Source organism: Lemur catta, chromosome 2 (assembly GCF_020740605.2).
Source record: "Lemur catta isolate mLemCat1 chromosome 2, mLemCat1.pri, whole genome shotgun sequence".
Lineage (NCBI taxonomy): Eukaryota > Metazoa > Chordata > Mammalia > Primates > Lemuridae > Lemur > Lemur catta.
Window position 1 is genome coordinate 77,397,826 of NC_059129.1, and position 15,916 is coordinate 77,413,741.

Below are 15,916 nucleotides of genomic sequence, written 5' to 3' on the forward strand. Positions count from 1 at the left end.
GAAATAGAGTCTATACAAATCTAGGCACCCTTTAAAGTACTATAAACATATAAGCCACTATTATACTGAGATATCTGTTGAATATACTAACAACAGATATATATGGTCAGGCCATTTATGACAATAGAATTCTGACCCACAACCTCTGCGGTGACCAGCCCAGGAAGCCAAACTACAACCTCTGCAGCTATTGGCCCTAAACAGTCAGAGTTTGGTCAACAACTGACAGCTTCCCTAATTTTTGCCACCCCTCATCCCTACTTCCAATTCAGAACCATCCAGAGAAACCCAAATATGGTCCCCAAACCAATCATATAGGTTGCCTCCATTATAGTTAGCCTGCCTCCAACTTCCTCATGCCAACAACCTTCAAAGGCAGCCATTTATAAAGTTCTCTCTCTCTTTTTTTCCTCACTACAAAGCTTTTAAAGTCCTCTGCCTGCCTCTGAGTCTCTACTAAATGCAAGTATTAGTGACTGACTCCCTTGTTAGAGCAAGCTCAGGATAAATACACTCTGTTCTCATTTGAGTCTTTGTATATTTTTATACTTTGGTATATATTTAAATTTACTCCTATAAATCTTAACAATATCTTATTTTCACAGAAAAATCCATTCATTCATTGGCTTAATGCTGATATTTACTAAGAATCTCCTATGTGATAACATTATGATGGCTCCTTCAGGGTTTTAAAGAAGACTAATTTATGTAAAACCATAAATTAGCCCTTGTGGAATGCAGGACTTTTCTTGTGAGATATGATGAAGTGTATGAAAAAGTAAATTAAACAGTCAGTAATTCAAGTCAGGCTGAAAATAGTATGTGTATAGATGTGATGTCAGTGCTATAGGCAATAAATGTGCTAATTCCAAAAAGTAAATATCACCTATGCTTAGCTGGGGTCTAGGAAGGCTTTAAGCAGGAAGTTAAGCTTGAAATGGGACTTCCAGGAAGGTTTTATAAATTTAGGGTGGGACAGAAAGTGAAGACAATCCAGATGGGAAAATGTCTATAAGAAATGTCCAGGGCAGGAATGTGCAAAACCAAATAGGAAAGCAGATATGATTATAACAACAATCTGTTAAGAGCAAAATGAGATGCAGGGAAGTGGTAGAAATTAAGACTGTAAAATTGTTCACAATCTTGTTCCTGAATGTTTGTGATCAGAAAAGTAATACTTGTAAATATAATTTCACATTTAGAAAGGCTTCCTTCCAGATTTATGTTAATGTCTCAGTATGTTTTAGAAACACTTCCCTATATTTTGGTCCTACTTATGATAATTTATAAAAGTGTCACTTTTGATATAATTAACTTTAAAATGTTTTAAATTATCAAAGAATTTCTAAATACTGAAATCATTGTTTCTATTTAGTTACCTTTCTTTGGAAATCTCCTTTTAATACTTGCTTAGTTAAAAAGCATGCAAAGAGAAAGACTTTGGAGAGCAGAGACATTATGAATATTCATTTTATTATTGAGTCCTTGCTGGGTTTTAGTTAAAGTCTCTTTGTCAGCAAAACTTCCATTAAGAATTTTTCCATGCTGAGGATTATAAACTAATATGCTGTAAAGTTCTGTGGTGGATAATTGCCACAAACAGCAATCCTAAACAAACAGAAAAAGAACGGCACAAAAATTTTGGTTTATGGTATTTACTTTTCTGAAGGAGAAATGGTATGCTTTTCAATAATTGTCAGGTAAAGTTTTACTCACCAGTAGGTACATTGTGATGAAAAGACTTTAGACCAAGCAATCTGAACTTTATATGAGGCGAGAAGGAAAAGGATAGAAGCAGCTTCTGAGGCTGCCCACTAGCTCACCAACCTGTTGCTGGCCATAACCCCCTTCCCCTGTCACCTGTTTTCCACCACCACAGCCCAGTCTGTCTCCCAGCTTTGCTTTATCGGTGTCCACGTCTCTATTTGGATGCATTTTACCTTTTGAAACTTTCAAAATCAATTTTTAAGGTAGTCATGTGTTCAAGGTTTGATTTCAGTGGAGTATCAAGTGTACATATCCAACTGCTCTCCAGATATTCAATTTCAGGAATGTAGAAAAATCACAATGTTGCTGTGGAGAACCTATTTTGTTTTCCTTTTCATCCAACTTCTTCTCTTTCTAGAGCCCAAATAGGTATTGAAGATACTGAACTCATTTCATGTCACAACTCAGTATTAAGAGGATGATTCTGTATCTATTAGGAGTTATGCAAAGAAGTAAATCTTTGGTTGACACTACTGATGACTGTTAAAGCTAATTATCCAGAAAAGCCAGGGTTCACTAGTCTCTAGTGTTCTGGAGAAGAAGAAGGAGTTCTTGTAAAAAAAGGAAGATTTTCCTATTGACTATAATAAGGGTGAACATATGAAGTATTCTGAGAGTCTAAAATATTGGCCCTAGGTGTCTTTAGGAGCTGAGGGAAAATTACATAAACTCAAAAAGCTACTTCAGTCCACCCCATGCAAACCAATTCCATGGACACTATATAGTTTGAAAAATATGACTTAAACCTAGCTCAAATATTGAGTCTCTTTGTGCATTCTTTAAGATTCTTCCTGTGCTTGACTGGCCAAGAGTAAGATTGCTTTTTAACAGATTATACCATCTTCCCTTTAATGATTATGCATGAATTATTGGACTAAAAGCTAAGAGTTTTGGAGTGCATCTTTTCTAGTGGTTATTAAATATCAATAAGCTGAATATATTTTTCTGTGGTAAGAAAAAGTGGTTGGCAGGAGAGAGATACAACAAAAAGTATGTTACATGGGTAGAAAAATGAACTAACCACATATCACAGATACAATAAAAGATTTTGCATTCACAAAAATTAAAACTTGCATAATTAACACACATTTTATAGATAAAATGATAGGAAATATATAAAGAAAAATGTTTTTAAATGGAAAGAAATTTAAAAAATAAAGATAGTAATGTAATAAGAGGTTAAAAAGTTAAAAAGATTAAACTACATATTGTCAGATGATTTATAATAAAAAGAGAATAAAAAGCATTGCTCATGATAGGGGAAAGGTCATGAGAGTGAAGTGTCAATCACAGAGAAGTTAGAAAGTAAAACTTAGCAAGTCATAGGAGGTAAATAGTTCCAGAAAGATAAGGCTTCAGAAGTAAGACACCTGAGGAGAAAAATATATTAAAAGGAACAGAAAAAGTAAGCAAGGATAGTCATAGATAGAAAATTTGTATGTATAGAAGGGAGAGTCTATGAAGAACTTTAAAAACTGGAAATAATTTTGCCAGCAGGTTAGCAGGAATTCAGCAGCCCAGTAGGCTGACCCTTTTATTAACAATTCCTTTAATATCCTAAGTTCTTATCATATGGTAAGGATTAAAAAAAACCAGAATAATGTAAATTTAGCATGAAAGTGCTGATTTGGAGACCAGAGGAAGTCATATTTTTCACTATTAAAAAATAATAGATATATGGAACCATAGAATCCCAAGCTTGAAAACATCTGAAGGGCATTAGTTGCTTGAATACCATCTACAAATTATCTCCCAAAAGCTGTTTTCTGTTTGACCATTTTCATTCAGTGACAGAAAGCTCATTACCTTCTAAGGCAGTCCATTCTGGTCAGACTACTCTGTCAGAAATGTCTTCTTTGTGTGGAGCTGGAATCTCTCTCTGTACCCATGGCTCTAGAAGCTGTGTATCTGTGGTTGTAACTCTAGAACCACACTAAAAGGCTAAAGTTTTCTTCTACATGGGGTAAAGCTTCTGTGCCTTCATGTGGTTTTCTTCAGACTAATATAAAGAAAAATCTTCTGACTGGTGCCCGTAAAATATGGTTTTAAAACTTTGTCACCAGCATGAATGCATGTTCCACTTAATATAAAAATCTCAGTGTAATCTGATTAGCTTTCTTGAAATTATTATTTTGTGAATGTGGTCTAAATCAATTGAGTTTTGTAATGAACCATACCATAATACTTATTGAATCTATTCAAGTTAAACACATGCTTCTCAACATTTTCTTCTAGAATTCTTAAGGTTTCTTCTAGACATCAGCCTAGGCAAAGAATTTATGAAGAAATCCCTCAAATCAATCACAGCAACAACAACAATAAATAAATGGGACCTGATCAAATTAAAAAGCTTCATCACAGCCAAGGAAACTATCTTTAGAGCGAAGACAACCTACAGAAGGGGAGAAAATATTTGCTTTCTACACATCTGATAAAGGGCTGATAATAAGAATCTCTGAAACTTACAAAAAGTAACAAGAAAAAATCAAACAACCCCATCAAAAAGTGGGCAAAGGACATCAATCAAAACATTTCAAAAGAAGACAGAATAATGGCCAGCAAACATATAAAAAAGTTCTCAACACCTCTAATCATTAGGGAAATGCAAATCAAAATCACCATGAGATATCACCTAAATTTAGTGAAATGGCCTTATTTATTGCTTTGAGGTGGCAAACTCTGTATCATTCTTCAAAATACAGATAGATTAACAGCATTTTGCTGCAGTGAGGAAAACATAAGACAGAAGATATAAGTTTGAGTGTTATCTCTGCTACTTTCTGCCTCTATGATATTAGCTGTCATTTGACTTCTCTGAGCCTCAATTTCATCTATAATATGAAGATAACATTCTTTACATCATAAGGTTGTCACAAAAATTACATGAGATGAATATGAAAGTAGTTCATCTGCTGTGAAATACTAAAAGAAATTATGTAAAAATAATATTACCTAAATAAATTTTCCTCTGAAAATAAAAAATAAAGTCCCAAAACAACAAATGCTGGTGTGGATGTGGAGAGATTGGAACACTCTTACACTGCTGGTGGGACTGCAAATTAGTACAACCCCTGTGGAAAGTAATTTGGAGATATCTCAAAGAGCTAAAAATAGAAATACCATTTGATCCAGCAATCCCACTACTAGGAATCTACACAAAGGAAAAAAAAAGACATTCTATAAAAAAGACATCTGCCCTCAAATGCTTATGGCAGCACAATTCATAACCGCAAAAATGTAGAAACAACCAAAGTGCTCATCAATACCTGAGTGGATTAATGAAATGTGGTATATGTATACCATAGAATACTACTCAACTACAGAAAACAATGGTGAACTAGCACATCTTATATTATCCTGGATAGAGCTTGAGCCCATCCTTCAAAGTGAGGTATCACAAGAATGGAAAAACAAGCACCACATGTACTCACCATCAAATTGGTAGTAACTGAACAACACTAAGGTGCTCACATGGTAGTAATATTCACTGGCTGCCGGTCAGGTGGGAGGGGATTGGTGGGGGTGGGTAAACTCACAACTAATGGATGTGGAGCACACTGTATGGGGAAGGGCATGCTTGTAGCCCTGGCTTGGCAAGGCAAAGGCATGATATGTAACCAAAATGTTTGTACCCCCATAATATTCCAAAATAAAAAAATAATAAAAACATGCTTCTGATAAACCATATTTACTCAATCCTGTACTCATAGATATGTAAATAATTTTGTTTTTTTTCCCTCAATTTTGGAACTTTATATTTATATCTGATGAGATCTTATTTTACTTGTCTGTTGTTCTACTGTCAAGATTTATTTTTTATTTTTTTTTTTGGCTCTCATTTAGTTGCTGGATTGTACATTTTGCTAAGCAGTGTGTCTTAATCATGTCATTTAATAACCTGATTCAAGTCACTAATGTAAAAATGATCAAAGCAGGGCACAGGACAGACCATGGAGAATACTGCATCACAAGGATTTGGGGTCCAAACACTCTTAGGTGTATGATAACTAAAACACATTTCTCCAGCTTATCCTCAATGACATTCTGAAACACTGTCAAAGGTCTTGCTTGTACATTTCTCTCATCTACACAATTAGTAAGTCTGCATAAAAGTTAAATAAGATGATAAAAATGTTTTTGTTGAAGTTATGTGGGGTCCTAGTGATCATAGCTCTCCTTTTTTTTTCTCCTCATGCCTCAGGTTATTTTCTTTAACTATGTGTTTAAAAAAAAAGATAAAAGTAATACATTCTCATAATAAAGATAAAAGTTATGCAACTATAAAAAGTAAAAGTCTTCCATTCTCACCAGTGCCCATCCACAACTCTCTAGAAGTAAAACATAGTTAATAGTTTGGCACAGATATTTTCAAACATATTTTACTTTATATTCATATTTAAAGTACAGGTAGATGGCTAGTTATACCTTGTATCAATGGATATGAATATAGGTAGAAATAATATATAGATGTTTTATACCATCCTTCTGTCATAGGTCTACTATTTATTAACATGCCCATTTAGTTATTTAATGTGTCTGTTCTATCCAGCTACTTGCCTTTTTTACTTTAAATATCCCAATTTGTTTTAATGGATAAATTCAAACTACTTTTTACATTTGTATCAAATGTAGATGTTTTCTTATGCCCTCCTATGTTTATTTGCCACCCTTTTCCACCCTCTTGTGTGTCCTGTGAAGCTGTCCTGCATGGACTACAGCAATAGGCACCCTTGCCATTTGATTTTCAGTTTGGTTGAGTGAAAAGACAGCACCAGCAGCAGATTGGAGAAGGGAGGAGAGTGGCTCATCCCCTTCTTGAGCAATGTCTTACGCTGTCTATATCACTTGACCAAAGGTCCCAGCTCCAGTGAAAGTGGCCCTATCCTTTTCTCCTCCGATCACACATTGCCTCTTTCCTCTTTAGGCACAGAGGCGAGAACTACTCTTTCTATTAGTGACACTTCTTCCCCTACATCCTGTTAACACCTTTCTAACACCTGGACAGCACATTTTCAAATTGTTCCTTCACTAAATTATTTTTTTTTAATTTCAGAATATTATGGGGGTACAAACATTTTGGTTACATGAATTGCTTTTGTACAGTTTGAGTCAAAGTTATAAGTGTGTCCATCAACCAGATAATGTGAATTGTACCCTTTAGGGGTATATTTACCCATCCCTTCCTCCCCCTCCCACCTGCTTGATTTCTGTTGAGTTTTACTACCATATGTGCACATGAGTGTTGATCAATTACTTCCAATTTAGTAGTGAATACATGTGGTGTTTGTTGTTCCATTCTTTGATACTTCACTTAGGAAAATGGTCTCCAGTTCCATCCAGGTTGTTACAAAAGGTATTGGTTCACCATTTTTATGGCAGAGTAGTACTTCATGATATACAGATATCACATTGTATTAATCCACTCATGTATTGATGGGCACCTGGGTTGATTCCACATCTTTGCAATCGTGAATTGTACTGCAATAAACATTCTAGTGCAAGTGGCTTTTTGATAAAATGACTACAATTTTGAGGCATGTCCCATCTATGCCTATTTTGTTAAGCGTTCTTATCATAAAAGGATGTTAAATTTTGTGAAATGCTTTTTCTGTAACTATTGAGAGGATCACATTGTCTTTCTTTTTACTTCTATTTATATGGTGAATCACATGTATAAGTTGGCATATGTTTAAACATCCTTGCATCTCTGGGATGAGGCCTACTTTGTGTTGGTGGATTATTTTTTGATGTGCAGCTGAACTCCCTTTGCTAGAATTTTATTGAGAATTTTTACATCTATATTCATAAGGGATATTGGTCTGTAGTTTTCTTTTTCTGTTATGTCCTTCCTTGGCTTTGGTATCAAGGTGATATCAGCTTCATAGAACAAGTTGGGGAGGATTCATTTCTTCTCAATGTTATGAAATAATTGGTGCAATACACATAACAGTTCTTCTGTTTAGGTCTAGTAAAATTCAGCTGTGAAGCCATTTGGTCTATGTGTTGTTTTTGTTGGAAAATATTTTATTGCTACTTCAATTTCTTTGCTGGATATTGGTCTGTTCAGGAGTTCTGTTTTCTCATGAGTGAGCCTAGGGAGGTTGTTTGTCTCCAGGAATTTGTCCATTTCCTCAACATTTTTAAGTTTATGTGCATAGAGATTTTTATAATATTCAGAGATGATGTTTTGTATTTCTGTGTTATCAGGTATACTATCTCCTTTTTCATTTCTGGTTGAGATTATTAATTAAGTCCTTTTCTGTTCTGGTTAATATAGTGGGAGGCCTGTCAATTTTGCTCTTTTCAAAGAACCAACTTTTTGTTTTATTAATTTTCTGTATAATTCTTTTATTTTCACTTAGTTCTGCTCTGACCTTAGTTATTCTTTTCTTCTGCTGGATTTGGGGTTGTTTTGCTCTTCTTTTTCTAATTCCTTGAGACAGTTCATTAGATTTGTTATTTCTGATCTTTCTCTCTCTTGGGTGTAAGTATTTAAGGCTTTGGATTTTCCTCTTAGGACTGCTTTTGCTGAACCCTATAGGTTTTGATAACTTGTTTCCCCTTTAGCATTTAGTTCAAAGGATCTTTTGATTTTCATATTAATTTCATCCTTGACTCAATACTCTTACAGTGGTAGATTGTTTAATTTCCATGACTTTTTATAGTGTTGAGTGTTTCTGTTAGAATTGATTTCTAATTTTATTCCATTGTGGTCTGAGAAGATACATAGTATAATTTCTATTTTTCTAAATTTGTTGAGACACATTTTGTGGCTTTGGATGTGATAAATCTTAGAGAATGTTCCATATGCTGATAAGAAGAACGTATATTCAGTAGTTTTGGGGTAGAATGTTCTGTAAATGTATGTTATGCCTATTTGTTCTAGAGTTCCATTAAAGCTTCTTTGTTTATATTTGCTTGGAGGATCTGTCCAGTTCTATCATTGGGTTTTAAAGACTCCAGCTATTATAATGCTGCTATTTATTACTTTGTTTAGATCTAGTAGGATTTGCTTTATGAATCCGGGTGTACCTGTATTGGTGCATAATTATTTTGGATTGTTATGTCTTCCTGTTGAATTGCTCCCTTTACCATTACATAATGACCATTTTTGTCTTTCTTTACTATCATTGATTTGAAGTCTATGTTATCTGATATGAGAATGGCTACACCACCTTTGTTTTGGTTTCCATTTGTATGGAATATTGTTTCTTCTCTCTTCTTCCCGTGATTCATCCAATTCCTCACACAGTGACACACACTCATAGCAGTGTGTCAGAGCCACCTGAAGGTACCATTCTCCTGAGCCACTTCAGGTAGCTATTCTAAATCCTTTTCAATGCACTCTTCTTACAGCTGTTTACACTTATTTTAAACTCACAAATTCAGTGTTCTTAAAAGTGAAACAAAATACGTTGAAAGTTCTTTTTTCTCTGTAATCAGTTAACCTTGTTTACACACATACAGGATTGATCTCTACTTCATACCAAGCCCCACTTGTGGTCCTTTTAAATTTTAGCAAATCTTGTTCTCTAAATATCTTAGCCTTACCTCTTCATAAATCTAAATTGTTGTCTTTTGTATTTAAAAGTTTAAATATAAGTATAAAGGGGGCTATGCCCCCTTTAGTACTGATGTTTAATTTATTTTCTCTCTCTATTATTTTTTGAAGTGTACATTACATAAAATAAAATGCATACATATTAAGTATATAGTTCAATGGCTTTTGACTATATATATATGTGTGTGTTACTGTTACTTCAATTAATATATACATTTCCTCACCCCAGAAAATTCTCTCATGTCCCTATCGAATCACCCCTCCATCAGAGGTAAACTTTGTTCTGATTTCTAACACTGGACATTAGTTTGGCCTGTTATAAAGCTCCATATAAATGGAATCATACATTAAGAACTTTTTCATGTCTGGCTTCCTTGCTGTAATTTATTGTTGTTGACACTCATCTGTATTGCTGTATATCAGTAATTCATTTTCTTTAATGTTGAATAGCATTCTGTTGTGTGTATATGCCACAACATTTATCCACCAGCTCCTGATGAAAATTTGGATTGTTTCTAGTTTTGGCCATTATATATAAAGCAGCCATAAACTTTAATGTTCAAATGTCTGTGCAGATAAATGTTTATATTTTTCATGGATAAATAGCTAGCAGTAGAATTGCTGGGTCATGAAGTAAGTACATCTTTAACTTTATGAGAAATTGTCAGTTTTCAAATTTGATTACACCATATTTTTGCAACCATCAATGTTTGAGAGATCTAGTTGTTCTGTATCTTTCTCAATACTTGGTATTGTCAATCTTTTTAATTTTAGCTATGTCAGGGATGTCACATTATGATTTTAATTTGTATGATTAATTATGGTTAGCATTTTTATGTGCCTCTTGATAATTTATATATCTTTTTATGTGAAGTGTCTGTTTAAGGCTTTTAGCCAGGTGTTTTCTTAAATTAAGTAGTTTGTCTTATTTTTGAGATGTAAGCAGACATGATATATGTACTCTAGATACAATTCCTTTGTCAATTACGTGTGTTTAAAATATTTCTTCCTATCTTGTGGCTTTTTATTTTTTTAAGGGAGTCTTTTGAAAAGCAGAAGATTTTAATTTTAATAAAGTATAATTTATATATTTTACTGCTAAATTTACTTTTTTTAAACTATTAATGCTTTCAATGTCCTCTCTAAGAAATCTATGCCTACCCCCTGGAGAGAGAAGATTTTCCTCTATGTTGATTAACAGATATTTTATAGCTTTAGCTTTTACATTTAGATATTATCCATATGATACAACTCAAAATTATTTTTGTATGGCATAAAGTAAGAATTGTTGTACATATTTTTCTATTCAGATAAACAGTTTTTTTCAGCAACATTTATAAAAGGATTAGTATTTTCTCATGATAGTAAAAAACTAATTGACTATATATGTTTGGAATAATCAACTAATTGTTTTTCCTTATGCCAATACACCCACTGTCTTGAATACTCTTTAAAGTAAGTTTTCAAATCAGGTCTTTAAAGTGCCGCACTTTTGTTCTTCAAAATTGTTTTGGCTAGTCTAGGTCCTTTGAATGCCCACATCAATTTTGAAATCAGCTTTTCAATTTTCATAAAAGCACCTGCTGGGATTTTGATTGGAATTTCTTTCAGTCTGTGGGTCAATTTGAGGAGAATGGCTCTGCCTATCTAAACAACATTGAGTATTCCAAATAAGGAACATAAAATTTCTTCATTTATTTACATCTTTTGAAATTTCTCTTTGTATTTTTCAGCGTGGAGATCTTGCATATCTTTTATTAAATTTATTTATTTAAACAAGTTTTTGCTTAAATTAATTTCTAAATACTTTAGGAACAGTGGACACTGTTCTGCTCAGCCAGACAGAACTATAGGAGAAGCTTTTTCTTAATACTTCCTGATCTTCCTGTGGGCTGCTGGTGGGATTACTGGGAGCAAAGCCTGCAAGAGGAAAGTTGTACTTTTCCATTAACTCAGATTCTTCCTTTACTTTATATACTCTGTGAAATAAAGACTTCAATAAAATAAATTTAATACTTTAAAGGAGATTAGAGAGGGTACTAAATTTAATGGAGAAAGAACTACATTTAAGAACTTTTGTAGTTTAGAAGTATGCATTTAAAACAGCAATAAAAAATCATGCTTATTTTTTCACTAAAGCATGAACATGGTCTAGGATCTTATTAGCTTATTCTTCACTTTATTTCAATAGATTTGAGGGTACAAGTCATTTTTTGTCACAAGAAGGTATTGTATAGTGTTGACATGTGGGTTTTAGTGTACCTATCACCCAAACGGTGTACATTGTACCCAATAGGTAATTTTTCACCCCTCATCCCCCTCCTATCCTCCACCTTTCTTAGTCTTTAATGTCTTTTATACCATTCTGTATGACTATGTGTACCCATAGCTTAGCTCCTACTTATAGGTGAGAACTTGTGGTATTTGGTTTTCCATTCCTGAGTTACTTTACTCAGGATAAGGGCCTCCAATTCCATCCAAGGTGCTGTAGTAGGTATTATTTCATTCTTTTTTATGACTGATTAGTATTCCATGGTGTATGTGTGTGTGTGTATATATATATATATATACACACACACACACACACACACATATAGATATGATTCTCTCTCACACATTTTGTTTATCTACTACTTGGGATGGGCACTTAGGTTGATCCTGTATCTTTGCAGTTGTGAATTGTGTTGTGATAAACATAGAGTGCAGGTGTCTTTTTGATATAATAAGTTCTTTTCCTTTGGGGAGATCCCCAGTAGTGGGATTGCAGGATCGAATGGTAGGTCTACTTTTAGTTTTTTTTGAGAAATCTTTGTATTGTTTCCATAGAAGTTGTGCTAATTTACATTCCCACCAACAGTGTATAATAGCTTATTTCTAATTTTACATTTTCATGTTACTTTTCTCCCTGGGTACATCCCAAGCTGATACTAATATCACAGATGGTATGATTATTAGTTTACCTATCTGCCCCCTTTGATTGCCTCCATTGTAGCTTCATGGTCCCTGAACTCAGCATGGTGCCTTAGATGTAGCAGGCACCCGGTAAAATTTAACTGTATACATATTTATTTTTAATGAATGCCATTACAAAATTGACTGGTGGATATTTTGCTAAATTTTTGAAAGGAAACATTAACAAAACCCCATTATACCAAAAGTTTGGAGAAATTTGACACTATCAAAGTTAGGCTACAGAAGTACCGTAAGGAAATTCCATGTGAGGCAAGAATTAAAATTAGGATTTGCTTAAGAATTGCTTTCCATCTATATTTCAAAGCTCTCTGATTAGCTTAGCGATTCTGATAAGTTCAGGAGTGTGGCCCTGGGCCCTGCCACTTCAGAAACCTTATTTGCTGGCTTTTTGTTCAGCTACATCATCCAAACTTATATTTGTACAATGTTAGAGGGCCAGTTTTTGAAATCTGTAACTCTTACAGAGACTAGCTACGCCTCCTACCTTTTGTTTTATTCATTGTTTCTGTGAAAGCACACTGTATTATAGTATAGCAAATTATAATCTGAAATTTATTTTCTGAGAATGAAATATAAAAAGGACTTAATATTAATTATAATGATAGCAATAATGAAAGTAAGTATAAAAGTAGTAGTATAACAGCCACGAATTATAGAGCACCTATCACACAGATCAGCCTCTTTTCTAAATGCCATGCAGTAGGAATACATGTTATTAGAACAGGACATATTCATATCCTTTGGCCTGAATTATTTGGACCTCTTTTGTAAAAGCAACTGTGACTAAGAAATCTCCCTCTAATTTACCTATTTTCTTTTATAATGTTAAAACCTAAATTAGGTTACAGAGAAGTCCAGCTAGACTATGAGCCTTTCAGTTGCTTTAAAGTATCTCTGTACATAGCTTCTTCATTCCTAATGTGCTGCTTCCATGTTGGATTCTCAGAGAAAAGTAATATTGCCTATGTTTCCAAGTTCCTTGTGGGGAAGGAATCATGCTATTGTGAAATGGCATAATAACTCTCCTATTTTTCTTACACAGTTTTTCTGAGAATCAATAATAATGTTAATAATAAATGTTATGAATTTATAACACTAAATGTGTGCCAGGCATTGTTCTATGCATAATAGATATCGATCCTTTAAACTTGCTAATCATCTTATGAGGTAGGTACTGATATGATTCTCATTTTTTAGAAGAGGACAATGAAGCACAAAGAAATCAGCTACCATGCCCAAGTTCACACAGCCAGTCAACGGCAGAGTCCAGATTCGAGGTAAGAAGCTGTCTCCCTAGTAATGGAGATTGATTTAAGGCTTTCTTTTTACTATAGATGTATTGTTTTTATTTTTTCTCATTATCATGGTGGATGCCATTCATTCTATGAGACAGACTCATAATTGTGATTCAGGACTACTTTCTCTTTTTGTAATTTTTACACAGAAGGCTACTTACATCTGTGTGTGGCTTAGATAGGAGATGTGGAACAAATGTTATTAGAAAGATAAGCCTAGAAAGCAGGATAATGAAAGGAAAGAGAGAGGGGCAGACAGAGAATACCAAGTGTCAGCTTCTTGGGAAATAGGTTTAGAGATGATGGTCTCTAGGTGTCTGTTTATTTGCTTTTGACACTTTCCAATGATATGTTTTTGTGAAAATGTTTTCTGTTCCTGAAAATAACTCCAGGAATGGCTCAAATATTATCTATTATTTTAATTTTCATTTCCATAACCATATAAAGTTATGGAAATGTGGGAGATAAAAACTATAATATATTTTACAAGAATTGAATTAATCTTGGAAGCTATCATTAATGAGATGACAATTGTGGCATAAAGTAAGCTACATCTGATGAGAAGTATGTAATTAACTGTTTAACATTAATGTTAAAGAAGAAAAAAATTGCAATGATTTTCCTTCTCTTCTTTGAACAAGAAACTAAAGAACTGAAGACATAAATAATAATTTACTAGATTTAACAGAAAGAGACAAAGATACCAGAGAAATTTATGTAAGGGATACAATGGAAGGCTTGTTTAAAATGTCAGATCTGAAGGACAGTGCATGTAAAGTATATTATAAAGATTATAATTTTTAGAACAGTCTTCAGTTATCAAAAGCAGACTTAAAAACAGGAATGCATAAGTTTCCGAAAGAAATGTTTATTGTACAACTAATTCTCCCTTTGATTTGAGAGACAAGTTTGCGATGGTTAAATTTTCTTAGATGTTTCTCATTATTAATCAATATGTTTGTCAATTAATCCATTCAACAATTGTATATTCAGGGCCAACTATTGAAAGGTAACTGACCTAATCAGGGATAAGTGAGTATAATATATTAATAAAATGAATTTAAGAATCCAGATAAGTCTTACAGATGGAAAGTCTCCATAAAGATACATTTGAAAATTGGCTGCATAATATTTTCTATTGAGGCAAATTTATATGCAGTGATATGCACAGATCTTAAATTTTTAATCTATTAAGATATTTTTACAACTCAATTTTAATAATGCATAATTTGAATAAAATATTAATAAAACCCACCTTTTATAGATGTAAAGTTATATTTCTTGACAAACTGATAATGTCATGTAACCATTGCCACATCAGGGTGGAGAAGCATTCTTTCATCTCAAAATATCCCCTTACACCCTCCTTTTATAATCAAACCTATCTCTATCCCTAACCCATGGAAAACCACAGATACAGTCTCCATGCCTATCCTTTTGCCTTTGCCAAAATGTCATGTAAATGGAAATAATGTGCAATTGAAAATCTTTGTGCCTGGCTTCTTTCACTTAGCATAATACATGTGAGATTCATTCATGCTGTTGTTTGTACCAGTAGTTTGGTTCATTTAATTGCTGAGTAGTATTTTATTGTGTGATGTACCACAGTTTATTTATCCATTTACCTACCAAAGGATGTATAGGCTGTTTCTAGTTTTAAGGTGAAAAAAATTAATATTATAAATATTCAAATACAGGTTTTTGAGTAAATGTACATTTTCATTTCTCTAGATTAAACTCCTATGAGTAGAATTGCTCAATAAATTTAAGTTTATAAGATGCTGCCAAACTGATTTCCATAGGCACTGCGCCATTTTGCATTTCCACTGAAGATGTGTGAGAGTTCCAGTTGTTCCATTTCTCATTAGCACTTAGTATTGTCAGTTTTTCTAAACCATTATAATAGGTATGTACTGGAGTCTCATTGCAGTTTTAATTTGCATCTCCCTAATGACTTATGCTAAGGATGTTGAGTATCTTTTTGTGTGCCTTTTGCCATCCATTTGATGAATTATCTGTTCAATTCTTAGGGCTATTTTTTAATAATTGAGTTGTTTGTCGACTTCTTGATTTTTGAGAGTTCTTTATACATTCTGCATGTAAGTCTATCAGACACACAATTTGAAAATATTTTCTCCCAGTTAATAAGTAGCTTATCTTTTCATTCTCTTAACATGCCTTTTATAGAGGAAAAGTTTTTTAACTTTTCTATTTGTTACTTTGTATTTTATTAATAGTTTTAGTCCTATTTCTTGCTTTTTATTTAGCAAATTTATTAATGTATTTAGTCCTATCTGTTACTTTTTATTTCATCAATGTT